Below are 11,895 nucleotides of genomic sequence, written 5' to 3' on the forward strand. Positions count from 1 at the left end.
ACAAAAAGAGAGGGAACATTTCTGAGGTAGGTAATCCTGTGAGACCAGCATTACCTTAATGTCAAAGCCAGACCAAAACACTACAAGGAACTAAAACTATAGACCAGTATGCTATGAACAGTAATGAAAAGTCCTCAACACAATAATAGCTGACCAAACTCAATAGCACATTAAAAAAAATCATAGACTATGATCAAGTGGAATTTATCCCTGGAGAGGAAAGATGGTTCAAGATATGCAATCAATAAATGTGATATATCACATTAACAGAATGAAGAATAAAACTCATATGATCATTAACATTGAGGTACAAAAAATAAAAATAAAAAATGAGAATCTGACAAAGTTCAACATTCATTTAATATAAAAAAAACTCTCAATAAATTAAATGTTCAAGAAAACTACTTCAACATAATAAAGGCCATATAAGACAAGACCACAAATAACATTATACTCAATGGTGAAAATTAAGCTTTATTTTTCCAAGATCCAAATACAAGATTAAGATGCCCACTGATGCCACTTCTATTCAATGTAGTGCTGGATGTTCTAGCCAAAACAATTAATCATGTAAAAAAAAAAAAATAAGAGGCATCCAAATTGGAAAGGAAGATGTAAAATTGTGTGTTTATAGATGACATGATCATATATGATGAAAACTTGTAAAGACTCCAGCAAAAACTAGTTAGAACTAATAAAGGAATTCAAAAAAGTAGCAGGATGCAAAATCAACATAAAAAATATACTTTGTTTCTATAAACTAAGATAAACTATCCATGAATGAAATCAAGAAGCAGTCCCGTTTATAATTTTAAAAAACCTTAGGAATATATTTAACCATGAGCGTGAAATATCTGTATGTTTAAAACTATAAAGCTTTGATGAAATAAATTGAAGGAGGCACTAATACATGGACAGATATTCCATGATCACGGAATAGACAAATTAGTATTAAAAGGGCCATACTGGTACTATCCAAAGTTTCTAGAAAACATAGGTATAAAGCTTCTTGACCTTGATTTGGACAATAATTTTTTTTTTTTTTTTGGTTATGACTCCAAAGCAAAGGCAATAAAAGCGAAAGTGGGCAAATGGGATTGAATCAAACTTTTTATAAAAAGAGATCTCTATAAGATGATTGTGCTCATCCCATCATGAGGAATACATATGTCAAAATATCACAACTCTACACCATAAATATACACAATTTTTATTTGTCAAAAATACACCTTAATAAACAACTACAACAGGGACTCTACATAACCAACCAAAACATTGAAACCTAATTGCTTGTACTCTCACATTAATCTGAAATTAAAAAAAAAAAAAGAGTTGAAAATCAAGTAACCCAAACTCCTACTCATGACACCCAAATTTCTTAATTCCAAAGTAATTACAGCATTTCAGAGTGGCCCAATGTTGCACTGATTTTGCAACCAATGTAACTTGAAAATAAATTACTCAGAAGTTTAAAATATAAATAAATAAAGTCAAAAATAATCTTTCCTACTTATAATTTCAAATGGAAATGTTATCCTACATAAAGTCCAAGTAGGATAAATAAAGAAGACTCACACTGAGATATAACCTTCTACAAAAGATTATGCACAAAACTGCAATAATAAAAGCAATATTGTGAAAACTACTAAAGGAAAACCCTGCATATGTGCATACATGTGCTTAGATACACACGTTGCCAACAAAGTGATGAGGCTCATCCTAATGTTCTAATTCTGAGAATTAGAAGAAAATATGTTAAAAATTCTGACCAAAAATAATTTTGAACACAGAATCCTACATACACATGTACTTGTGTTAAGAAAAAAATAATACCTTTCTGATAATTAAGCCTTGAAAATGTTATCATTCATGCACTATTTCTGGAAAAGTAAATTACTTACTAATGTATTTCAAAATTTAAAAAGTGAGATGATGTTATTGTCATGCAATACAAGAAATAATGATATTCATATATACTAGGATGACTATCACTAAAAAGATGAACAGCAACGAGTGTTGGTGAAGGTGTACAGAAACCGAAACCTTCCTGTATTGCTGATGGCAATGTAAAATAAAGCTACTTCTTTAGGGGGAAAAATGGGTTGTTCCTGAAAAATTTAACCATGAAGTTACCATGAAATCTAGCAATTCCATTTCTAGATATATACCCAAGCAATTTAAACAATACTAAGTCTAACAATTAAGTTCGTGAACTCATTCTAGAAAAAGTGCTACATACCTCATTACTGAATATCACTAGGAGCAACTTTGAAGTACTCCCCTTGGGAAATTATGTGCTCACACCAGCACCTAGTCCCCACTTCAGAGCAATTTTGGAACTCTTTTTCTGGAATAATCATTGTACAAAAATACACAACAACTATAATGAATGCCACTCAGCAAGACACTGTCACATGCTGACATGAACATAGCTGTGAGACAGTGATATACTAAGGTCATGAAAACTTACCAAGTTGTTTGTACAGTATTGCCAATGTAAGTTCACAAACTTAATTGTCAGAACTTGTATGATAACAGCTTTGATGGTCATTCCAGAAAAAGAATTCCAAAATTGTTTTAAAGGATGAACTAGGCTTTGGCATCAGTGCATAGCTTCCCAAGGGGAGTACTTCAAAAGTGACCATAGTGATATTCAGCAAAGAGGTATGTAGCATTTTTCTGTGATCAGTTTACAAACCTAATTGTCAGACATCGTATGTATACACAAAAACTTATACACAAATAATTGCAACATTATTCATTACATCCAAACTTGAAAAGAACTCAAATGCCCACCAAATGGTATAGGCGTCCTCAAACCACGGCCTGCGGGCCACATGTGGCCCACAGAGGACATTTGTCTGGCCTGCCGGGTGTTTTTGCTGCCACTGCCTGTCCTGTTTAGCAGCTGACTCATCCTGGGTTCTGCAGTCCACCCCTCCAAAAGTCTGAGGGACAGTGAACTTTCCCCCTGTTCAAAAGTTTGAGGACCCCTATATGTGGTATGCCCACACAATGGCATATTATTTATGTATAAAAAGGAATGAAGTCCTGACATGTGCTTTAATAAAATGAACTTATACAGCATGACAATAAGTGAAAGAGTCCAAATAAAAAAGGCCATGTATTTGTGTGATTCCATTTATATGAAGTATCTGGACTAGAATATCCATAGATACATAAAGTAGCCTAGTGATTTCCAGGGACAGGGGTGACAATGGGGAATGACTGCTAATAGGGGTAGCGTTGCTTCTAGGATGATGAAAAGTTCTGGATTTGATAATCACACAATCTTGAAATATACTAAGACCACTGAATTGCACATTTTATCAGAATGACATTGCGTTACGTGAATTATATATCAATAAAGTATAAAAAAGAAAAGTAATCATAGTAGCTGAATATCATCTAGAGAAAGAAACATCTTGAAAGGCATAAAAAATACTTTAAAAGCACATCACATTTGAAAGATTCATCTTTAAGGTGAACATTTTGGCCCCACACATTTTAAAAGTAAAATATTCAAATTTATTGAATAGTTTAAAGTAGTTTAAAAATGAACACCTATATCTCCTTCATTTGTATTTGACGTTAATATATATTATTTTGGCTAAACTGTTTGCAATTAAGTTTCAGATGGAAAATTTCATTGCCAAATAATCCATCAAGCATCTCCCACATTCTCCTACATAGCCACAATACCACTGTCACAACTACAAAATTAGTAATAATTTCATATTTATATCTAGTTGATAATCAATTCTTCCAATATGCCCCTCAAATATACATATATGTATAGTTTCTTAAATTAAGAATTCAAATCAAGGTGCACACGATGAATGTATTTCATTACAATAGAACCTCCATAGTTGACTACTTCCCTACTCTGACCCTCATTAGGTTGACCTAATTTCATAGACCACACATGTCCCACATGTACGCATCAGTAGAGTTGACAAAATTCCTCATATTGAGCATCTTCATATGTTGACCAGTGTGTTACAATCCCTTTGGTGGTCACCTTACAGAGGTTCTCCTATACTATCTCCATTTAGTTCCTTTTAAATAAAATAAGCTCCCTACATTTCTTGATATTACCTTTTTTTATTTCAGATTAATATATGGGTACAAAGGATTAGGTTACATTGTTAGCATTTGTCAGCTAAATGCTAAGGTAAAAACTCAAGTTGTAGTTGAGCCCTTTGCCCAGAAGGTATGCCATATACCCCTACAATGCACTGTTAGCTGAGATCTTACCAAACCCTTTCCTTCCTCCCCTTTCTATCCTCCCTGCTACCCTTCAATCTTTACTTGAATTTAATGGTGTTTATTTTTTCTTGTAAAGTGTGTAGTAGTTCATCTTCTAGCTTCATATTAGTACTGAGTAACTTAGATGCTTATTTTTCCTTCTTGAGGTACTTTACACAGGAAGGTGTTCTCTGTAGCTACCCAGGTAAATATAAAAGATATAAAGCTCCTATCTTTCTTTTCTTTTCTTTTCTTTCTTTCTTTTTTTTTTTTTTTTTTTTTTGCAGTTTTTGGCCAGGGCTGGTTTGAACCCACCACCTCTGGCATATGGGGTCGGCACCCTACTCCTTTGAGCCACAGGTGCCACCAAGCTCCTATCTTTCTTTATGGCTGAATAGTATTCCATGTATATGTATACCATAGTTTAAAATACCTAGTAATGGATTGTGAGATCCAATGGAACTTCTACTTTTAGCTCTTTGAGGATTCTACATACTTCTTTCCAAAGAGACTATCTTAGTTTTTAGTTCCACCAACAGTGTAAAAGTGTTCCCCTCTCTCCACATCCATGCCAGCATCTGTGGTTTTGGATATTTCAGTGTGTATTTCTTATGTGGCACATAGGATTGTCCTTCCACAAGGGATAAAAGCATATTTTTATTTGCTTAAGTTGTTTACTACCAGATTAGCTCTATTGTAAACGTCCATGCCAGTGTTTGAAATCAGTAGTTATCCATGTGATGATTATCTGGCATATTATAAAAACATTTTTCCTCAAGCCCCTTTCAACCAATGGTGGATGGGCCTTACTTGAATCAATATTTTTACACAGCAGATGGGAAAATGTCATATTCTCTTTGTTTTATATTTCCTCCTACATATGTTAGCTATGGCCATTATTTAACAAGTTTAACTTCTCACTCATGCCACACACATTGCCTCTCTCCCTCTTTGAATAACTTATGAATTGTGTGTTCTTAAATATGCAGTGTATTATAATCAGTTATCAGGACACAGTGATGTTTAAATCGTTATAAATTGGCCTGTGGAGTCTATTCATGTCAGTTTCTGTGTACTTTCAACATGATTGCATTTTATTTGAAGCCCTTTTTTGCCTTCTGGCACACATATTTTGGACTCAATGTGTATTATATGGGCTCCAGATGGGGCCACACATTGTCAGTACAAACAAAATATCAATAGCTCCGAAATTTTGTGTAACATATTTTTTTCCATGAGACTGAAAGCTCCTCTGAACAAAATTATTATTTCTTGAGTGTTGACTCTTTTACTTCCCTTAATGTATTGTTAACTAAATTTATTTCCCTTCTCCTGCCAAAAATCTCTCAAATACTCTCCTCAGCCCTTGCCCCAGTATGGCAGCCTAACCTGGCCTCTCAATCACAGGTATGTATGTCTAAATTTTGAGAAAACATAATGCATCAGCAGTATATCTCAAACTTAATCTGTGAGTACTAATATTAAAAATATTTTAAATGATCTAGTACACACACACGTGTACACACATGATACGTACATATGAAATGGTAACTTTCACAAAACCACACTTGTATTTTCCACATGCGAGGCATTTTGATATTTTTTATTCTTTTCTTTTTAGTTTACCAAAATTGATTGTACAGCCAATAAATATTCACTAATGTGGACTTTAAAATAAAACCAGACTAGAGGATACAGGGGAAGTACGTTTCTCCAGCAGGTGCCTGTAACTCAGACAGAAAGGAAATGGGTCTCATGAACCAGGAGACAGAAGACTAGAAAAGCATTGCCAGGGAGGGCAAATTACTTAAATGTCTTAAAACAGAGGGAAAACTAGCGTTCTTTTCTGTCGCTTCTCATCGTCTTTCTCTTTCTCCTTTTTATTATCTTCTTTTCCTTATTCTTGTGTGTTTTAAATACCTTAGTGGAGCTAAAGTCCTCAACGTATTCTTGGATAAATATTTATGATTTTCATACTGCCAGAGAATGTTAGGCTTACTTGACATCTGTGTCACCTCTAGCAATTGTTAAACATTTTCCCTGTGGAAAGAGAAGACCATACCTCCAATGACAACCGCCCTCAACATTGTGTTTAATCCTTTTTCATTTATTAACAAAACTATTGAAATTATCCCTTACCCAGTCTTCCTAACTTTTTGACTCTAATTTCAAGTCAAAGTATCACTGACACTGCCACCAAACAATATAACATCTTTTCTAAATCCTTAAAAACTCTGTAAAATTGCTCCCAATTATATCGAAGAATATATTAGTTTCTAATTACTTCTGTAAAATATTACCTTAAATATAGAGGTTTAAAGCAACACACATTGATTAGTATGTATTTCTGAAGACCAGAAGTCTGATAAGGCCTTCACTGGGAGAAAATCAGTTATCCCTTTCTCAGTTTCCCCACCTCTTTGACTTCTACTTTATTTTACCTTCACTTCCTCTGGACAGTTTTGCTGGTTGCAGAATCTAGGAGGACATGTTTGTACTTAGCACTTTAAAATTGCCATCCCATTGTTTACCAGGGAAATTGCTTCCTTTGTCTTTTCCAGCTTTTGGAGGCTCTATGTATGTCTTGGCTTATTAGCCTTTCTCTCATGAAGAAAATTTGCAGGCTTGGCACCTATAGCACAGTGGTTATGGAGCCAGCCACATACACCAAGACTGGCGGGTTCAAACCCGGCCCGGGCCAGCTAAACAACAATGACAACTGCAACAAAAAATAGTCTGGCATTGTGGTGGGCATCTGTACTTACAGCTACTTGGGAGGCTGAGGCAAAAGAATCGCTTAAGCCCAAGAGTTTGAGGTTGCCGTGAGCTGTGATGCCACAGCACTCTACTGAAGGCAATGTAATGAAACTCTGTCTCAAAAAAAAAAAGAAATAAAAACGTAATTGCAACATAGCATATTCCCAACTTCAAAACCTCCTGTGGCCATGTTTTCCACCTCTTTACACAGGACACCACTAGTCTACAGAGTCTTCCTTCACAGAGAGCCCTCAGTTTATGTAATGTTTAGGAGATAAAATCTGCCATAGGGAATACAACTGAGGGGCATCGAAGCCAAGGGATGCAAGATCAAGATGTATGGTCAATAAGAGAAGATGGCATAAAGTAAAGAAAGTGAGTGATTTCAGGAAATGTGGACAAAGTAGAAAGGATGAAAGATGGAGAAGGGCAGTGAAGCAGGGCAGCAGGTGGAGAGACTAAAAACAACTCCGTCATCTGGCAAGTATTCTCATAATACGTATTCAGGGAAACAATGACAACAACATGGAAAGACACACAGTAGTCAAATTACTGAGAATTGAAGATAGGTCGTCATAAAATCAGTTGAGAAAAGCAGCACATCAGACACAGGGGAGTATCAATGCAAATTTTGGCTAACCTGTCATAAAATGAAATAAAAGAAAGAAAACAATGGAACAGCAATTTTAATTTGCTAGAGGAAATGAAGGCAAAATAAAGACATTCCAGTGAACAAAATTTGAGGTTTGTTTTTTAGCTGACATACTTATACAGAAATAAACACCAAAGGAAGATCTTTAGGTTAAAGGTTAATGATACTAGGCAGACCCTAGACTGTTCTGGAAAGCTGAAGACTCTCGGAAATGGTTAATGTAACACAATATATATCTGTATTAAGTAGCTATATCATATATACGTGTACATTAACCATTTACAGATACATATACAGTATATACCTGTATATGTAGATACAGATATAGCATATTTATTATATGTATTATTTCATTATATATTACATATATGACAATTCTTTTGACAATTTTTTTAAAAGGAGATCCGCATGTTGAAAGCAGAAAGATATACTTTGTGGGACTGATAAAATATGTATATATGAAATATACATTAACAGTGGCACAAGGGATACGAGGAAAGCAAATGGAGCAAATAACACGGATGAGAGGAAATGAAAAGTTGCTAGTGTCTTTTTTTTTTCTTTTTTGAGACATAGTCTCACTATGTTGCCCTTGGTTGAGTACTGTGGCATCACACCTCACAGCAACCTCTAACTCTTGGCCTTAAGCGATTCTCTTGCCTCAGTCTCCCAAGTAGGTAGGACTACAGGCGCCTGACACAACACCTGGCTATTTTTTGTTGGAGTTGTCATTGTTGGTTAGCTGGCCTGGGCCAGGTTTGAACCTGCCATCTTCAGTGTAGCACTGTAACCGCTGTGCTACAGGCGCCGAACCAAGTTGCTGGTGCACGGTGTCAGAGCCTATCTATTGTAAACAATGGGAGAATTACACTTATTGAAATGCTAGGTTAAAGCTGGCAACATTTTCCCATGTTCTTTCTACTGAGCCCATCACGGCTTTTCTGGCTGGGAACTGACTAGGAGAGCCAGGCCATCATAGCAGTGCAGCCTCTGCAGGCAGAGTTGGAAGTGGTGTGGGCTAATGGACCCAGACAGGCCTGGCATTGAGACCCATCTCTGGGTCCTTGAATAACCATTTGACTCCTTTCTTCTCAGCAAAATGGGAAGAAACATGACTAATTTAAATGTTTGCTATGAGGATTAGGAATAATAACCATAATTTTCCAGCATAGGGCCTGGAATGTAGCAGTTTGGAATATAAAGAACACATACTAAGAGGAAAGATAAAATGGAAAAGGAAGAAGGACCAATTATGGGCCTTGCAGAGGTGTTATATCCAAAACTAGCAGGACCAATTGGAGGTCAAATTGAAGTGTCAATTCACATCTCTTCTCCTTTGATGACTTAGCATCAGCCTCAGCAGGTGACTTGAGTACAGCTCTGGTGATGGGACAACCTACGTCAGAGCCAGCAGAAGCCAGACACAATCACAGGTGATTCTTGCTGAAGAACAATCCAAAAAGGTGACAGAACCAAAAAGATGCCAAGTCCCCTTTCTGGTCACTCATTCAGGGAAAAGAGAAATGATGACATGACGATTCAAGGACTCAGATGCTTCTTATCCCCTTGTGTTGGGAGGCTCAAAGGGAACCTGTGCCCTTAGATTTCCATGAAGTCCCCCTCTGGCTTGAGTGACCATGTTTGCAAGATAAAAGCTATTGGAAAAGGGAGCTGAGTGAGACTATGTGCCTTGGAATAATCAATAGTAAAGTTCTGTGCCAAGTAAGGGATGTGCAGCTCTTCCAAGGATTGTTTCATTTCTTAAAAATATAACTTGAATTTACTGAAACCCAAATTTATATTTACCTGCAGGCACTTATCTTTTTGTAAAACCAGGATGGCTTGTCAAACTAAGAGCTTGATTGCTCAGAGGTGTGAATTTTAGTGTGGTCTATTTTTTTTTTAATGGATAAAATGTTAAAGCAGTAGATAAATGCCACACTGAATACAAAACATAAGCACAAATCTTACCATGAGGATCCACAACCCATGAATAGATATTATTTTTCATAGCCTGCCAACTCTATGAAATCCACTTATAATGACAATTTGACTTAAAATCTCACTTAAAAATGTTCATTATATCAATTTCTTCTTCCAAAATCAGTATCATCCATGCTGCCAACCATGATGTATAAACCCCAAATGGCTAAAATTTTTCTCTGTTTATCTGCCTTTCCTTTTTCCACTTACTTCAGAATTTTTAGGCAGACTACATCCTTTTGTATAAGTAAAATCCAGAAAATTTAAAACCAGGGCAATAGTTATTTTGCATTTCTCTGTGCTTTTGGTTTCCAAATTGTTGCTTTTAAGATGCATCAAGTTATTTACAAAAGCTTTGTCTGTCACCTCCTCATCGCCAGCTTTAATTATAATATATGCATACTTTAAGGCTTTATATGAATTGGTGAAAAATGCTTTTAGTTTTCCCTTTCACAAAACATTCATTGTGCAACTCTGAGCTTTCAAAGAATTTGCTACAATGTCAGAATTTTATGCAAACATCATCATATTGCACATTTTAGTAAATACCATGTTTTATCTTTTGACAACCACCATCTTTCTTCAATATCAAGTCTTTTAAAATATCTCTACATGTCCTCACCTGGCCAGGGTACAAAATGAAGGGATTTTCAGTTAAAACAGTTATGAGACAAAGTGCCCTACTAACCAGCTATTTTTTTGAAATAAATTAAGTATCTGATGAAATCATTTTGACACTTTCAGGTAACTGGATCAAAATCTCTAAGCACAGACATTGTTTGCAAACATGGCTTGTATTAATCGTTTGGATATTTTAAACCTTTGTTCTTTTAATCGAACATTTTTCGAAGGCACACATACTTCAACAATAGTTCTAGAAGAGCTGAAAATCACCTGACTTTAAATCATTTTGAAAAGGGAGCCCTTTACCTTCGTTAAAATCAAGGGAATCTCAAAGCCTCAACTTTCTCACCTTCCACCAAACATTTCTGAACTCCACCCCCTGCCATGTGTGAGTTCTGTGCAAAATGTAGTTTGCGTAATCCAATATTTCTTTTCCTAAATAAAGGTGACATTACTTTGCAGATGCTCATCTTGTGGATGAAAAAAGAACATTTATTCTTGAAACTTTCAAGTAGTGAAGACAACTCTGTCAATACAAGGCATCTCTCAAGACAATAACATTTTAAAAGAACTTGACTGCACCAGCACCTACCTGGTGAAAAAAAGCAACAGGGCACAGTGCCTGTTACCCGAGATTAGAAATGCAAAAAAAAAAACCAAAAAAAGTCACCTGCACCTCCCTCAGTTTCCTGCTAAAATTGCTTATTTTACTTCATCAAATCTTCCTACTCACCCACACCCATTTCAATTCTTCTTTTCCTCTTTCAGCGCTAAAACTTAATGACATTTCACTTCCACTAAAGTGAAAGGAGGCTGGACCTGGGCGATGTTAAAAACTCCCCCTCCTTAGTCCTAGGTAAAATTGGACTTAAAATTGACTTAAAATCTCACTTAAAAATGCGATTTTTAGTCCTAGGTAAAATTGGTACCTTCTGCAAAAAGGCATGAACCATCGAGATCATCTCCCAATCTGTCCATTACAGAGCTCCATTTCAACCTCAAGAACTTTTCATAAGTTGTTCTGTCATATGGTAATGTAAATACAATTTTTAAAAACTGTTGCCCAAGGCTTAGAAACTCAAATAGAGAATTGAGTGATTAATAAAATACTTTGAATGTCAAAATAATTTCGTATGGAATATTTAGATAGTAAATCAACAAACATTCTGAATATTTTTGTTTGGGATGTGTATAACTGCTTCTACCTCATTTTATACAGATACTTGAGGCCTGAGGCTACTATGAGAATAATTAGACTATTTTGCAACTCCGTAATATATGTCAAGTTAGGATTTTAGTATTCTAAGTATGAAAATAAATGACTCAGTTAAAACTGGATATGCGCTAATGCTCTTGTTCATCTTTCAGGAAACATAAAAATGTTCTCAGCCCATGATGGACAGGTTACCTGTAAATCATTGCAACACATGTGTGAAGCTTTAGTTTAATTTTTACCTTACTGTTAAATATCTTTTCTTTTTTTAAAATTTCTTATAGCATAACTGTGTACATTAATGCAATCATGGGGTACAGTGTGCTGTTTTCAAGTTAAATATCTTTTCAAACTGAACAACTTCCTCTAAGTCTCTGCATTATTCTAGAATTCAGTTATTTTAGTTTTTTTTTTTTTT

Source organism: Otolemur garnettii, unplaced genomic scaffold, assembly GCF_000181295.1.
Source record: "Otolemur garnettii isolate 467f Iridium unplaced genomic scaffold, OtoGar3 scaffold00006, whole genome shotgun sequence".
NCBI classification, from domain to species: Eukaryota; Metazoa; Chordata; class Mammalia; order Primates; family Galagidae; genus Otolemur; species Otolemur garnettii.